This window comes from Lactuca virosa, chromosome 3, assembly GCF_052849685.1.
Source record: "Lactuca virosa cultivar CGN04683 chromosome 3, Lactuca_virosa_CGN04683_v6, whole genome shotgun sequence".
Taxonomy (NCBI): Eukaryota; Viridiplantae; Streptophyta; class Magnoliopsida; order Asterales; family Asteraceae; genus Lactuca; species Lactuca virosa.
The window spans coordinates 416,273,500-416,277,510 of record NC_136428.1 but is presented as its reverse complement, the minus strand read 5'-3'; positions in this window follow the sequence as shown (position 1 = coordinate 416,277,510).

The window sequence follows — 4,011 nt, the reverse complement described above, 5'->3', positions numbered from 1 at the left end:
TCTTCTTCTTTAGTCATCCACCCATCCTCTTTGATGAAATTAGGTTTCAAATTTTGAGCTTCATCTTTGTTGTTTCCTGAAATAATCTCATGTTTATGATCAGTGGATAAACCAAAGGTAATATTGTATTCTTCTAACAAATCCAATTCATCGACCTTCTTTGTAAGTGTTAATTATGAAGGATCTACAATTCGCGAATTTGTATATTTCTAATTCTGCCCTTTTGTGTCTTCTTTCTGTCTATTTACATGCATCTTCTCCATATTCTATTTAGTATTGTTTTAATTTCTATCATTTCTTTTCAGATCGGTTTTGATTTATCAATTTAGCTTATTATATATGCTCCTTCTTCAAATTCCAAATGTAAGAACATTAATCCACTTTATTTATTAGGCTTTCTTTTTTACTAACACTCAGAAAAGGGTTGTGAAATAAGTGGGATGATTCTGTTAAAAGAAAGGGGATATTGCTAATGGTGCTTATATCCTCTCACTTGCAGATTACACAATCCTATTCTTGGTAGAAACAATTATAAAGAGAACAATGATAACCATATGTTCGAGAATACTTTTTACCTTTGGAGTACTTCAAAAGAATATTTAGAACTAACGATCCTTGATCAGGCTGAAAAATACATAAATTCAGTACGTACTTATTACCCACTAGCAAAGAAAAATATATGCCAAAACTGGAATCTAATATGGATTAATAGGTGCATTATTGTAACGACCCAAATTTTACAAAGAAATTTTTCATTTTTAATTAGTCAATCATTTTCATAAAACATAAAGATTCCAATAATCGTCTGTGACACACTTCCGAAGTTGCGACACATGGACCGTGTTGTGAATCTGGTTAAGCTCCTCTGGCAGATCCAAGCGATATGCTACTTTGCCCACCCGGGCCGTGATCCTGAACGGGCCTATATACCAAGGCCCCAACTTGCCCCTCTTCCGAAACCTGATGATCCCTTTCCAGGGCGACACCTTCAGCAACACGAAATCCCCCACCTGAAACTCAAGATCTGATCGCCGTCGGTCGGCATAGCTTTTCTGACGGCTTTGCGCGACCCGCAACCAACCCAATAGTCTTGAGCACTACTTCAGTGCTTCCCATGACCCGGTGTCCAACCTCATCTCAACAAACCGGGGTCCTCCACCTCTGACCATATAACATCTCAAACGGAGCTCGATCGATGCTGGCATGATAACTGTTATTGTACGAAAACTCTGCCAGTAGGAGATACGTATCCCAACTCGCTCCAAAATCCAACACGCATGCCCGAAGCATATCCTCCAGTGTCTGGATCGTTCTCTCACTCTGACCGTCGGTCTGGGGGTGGTACGTTGTGCTAAAATGTAGCTGAGTGCCCAACTCCTCATGGAATTTCTTCCAGAACCTGGATGTGAACCGAACATCACGATCAGAGACTACTAGCATAGGAACCCCATGTCTAGCCACTACCTCACGCACGTAAATATCCGCCAGCTTCTTAGCGGATACTCGTTTTGATATCAGAATGAAATGGGCACTCTTTGTTAGTCTATCCACAATCACCCATATGGCATCCACACCCCTCGAAGTCCTTGGCAACTTCGTAATGAAGTCCATCGTGATCTCCTCCCACTTTCACGTGGGAATGGGTAGCGGCTGGACCTTCCCATGAGGCCGCTGATGCTCGGCCTTGACCTTCCTGTAGGTCAAGCACCGCTCTACAAACCACATAATTTCCCGCTTCATGCATGGCCACCAATAACTCAGCCTCAAGTCCCTATACATTTTTGTAGCTCTGGGATGTATAGAGAACCTGGACTTATGCGCTTCCTCCAGTATCTTTTTTCTCACTCCCCCAGTCGTCGGTACCCACACCCGACCACATTGTGTCAATAGGCCTCGACTATCCTTAACAAACAAGGGATACTGCCCTCGGATCCTTTCTACCTTCCAATTCTCTTTCTTTACCCCATCAAATTGACCCTTTTTGATCATCTCCAACAATGGAGAGATCACTGTCATCCGCAAACACACATTCCCAATCGGGGAACCTGTCGTCTTACGACTCAAAGCGTCGGCCACTATGTTGGCCTTTCCTGGGTGGTATAGAATCTCACAATCATAGTCCTTTAGCACGTCCAACCAACTTCTCTGTCGCATGTTGAGGTTCTGTTGGTCCATCAAATACTTCAAACTCTTGTGGTTGGTGTAAATGGTGCACCGCACTCCATACAAGTAATGCCTCCAAATCTTAAGGGCAAACACCACTGCCCCCAGTTCCAGATCGTGAGTAGGGTAATTTTCTTCATAAGGCTTCAGTTGTCGCGAGGCATATGCTATCACGTGCACTCTTTGCATTAGTACCGCACCTAACCCTGAAATTGATGCGTCACAGTACACAACCAGATCATCTAATCCCTCTGGTAAAACAAGGATTGGAGCCTCGCACAATTCCGCCTCAAGGTGTCGAAGGCCAACTGCTGATCCGTACCCCACCGAAACGTCACATTCTTCTTGGTTAGTCGTGTCAATGGCATAACAATCTTGGAGAAGTCCTGAATAAATCTCCGATAATAACCCGCTAAACCCAAGAAGCTATGAATCTATGATGCATTCTTCGATACTTCCCACCGCATCACAGCCTCAACCTTGGCTGGATCTACCGAAATACCTTCCTGATTGATGATATGCCCCAAGAATTGTACCTCTCGCAACCAAAAATCACACTTGGAGAACTTGGCATACAACTTTTCCGCCCTTAGGGTCTCCAGCACCTCCCTTAAGTGCTGTTCGTGCTGCTCTCTGGTCTTAGAATAGACCAAGATATCATCAATGAAAACGATCACCGACTGATCCAACATCAGTCTACACACCCTATTCATAAGGTCCATGAACGCTGCTAGGGAATTGGTGAGCCCAAACGGCATCACTACAAACTCATAATGCCCATACTGAGTCCTGAAAGCCGTCTTCGGTATATTCTCATCCCGAATCCTCATCTGATGGTATCCCGACCGAAGATCAATCTTGGAAAACCAAGACGCACCCTGCAGCTGATCGAACAAATCATCGATCCTTGGCAACGGATAACGGTTCTTCACCGTTAGTTTGTTTAGCTCTCTATAATCGATACACATCTTGTGGGAGCCATCATTCTTCTTCACGAAAAGGATTGGTGCTCCCCACGGGGAACTACTCGGACGAATGAACCCTCGGTCTAATAGCTCCTGAAGTTGTGTAGATAACTCTTGCATCTCGGGTGGTGCCAACCGATATAGTGCCTTTGCTATCGGAGCGGCACCCGACACCAATTCTATGTGAAATTCCACCTACCTCTTCAGGGGCATCCCTGGTAACTCTTCAGGGAAAACGTCCCGAAAGTCCTGAACAATAGGCACACTGCCTACATCCTTCGTGATCTCTACCCTTGTATCCGAGATATATGCCAGAAATCCCGTACAACCCTCCTGCAGGAACCTCCTAACCCTTGCAGCCGAACAGAGGGTCGGTCCCTGCGATGCCCTATCACCATGTATCACCAGTTCTCCCCCACTTGGGGTTTGAACCCTCACCAACTGATGCTCGCAGTCAATCATGGCCCCGTTGGCCCCCAACCAATCCATTCCGATAATTACTTTCAATCCTCGCAACGGTATCGGGACTAGGTCGACCCGAAATCTCTCACCAAGTACATTGAGGACACAGTCCCGATACACCCTCGTAGCACTAACGGTGCGGTCATCCGCAATCTCCACCTCGAGCGGGGAATCCAAAGTTCCCGGCGCTTCCCGTAACTTCTTGCTAAGCATAAGAGATACGAACGATCAGGTTGCACCCGAATCAAACAAGACATGAGAAGACATACCATTGACTAAAAAGGTCCCTATACAAGCATATAATACACATAAGCAAAACAGTTACATAGAGCGGGGAAGAATAATCACGTACCAGCCACAACATCTGGCTCTGCGCATGCCTCTTCGGTAGTCAGCTGAAATGCACGGCTCTTCACTACTG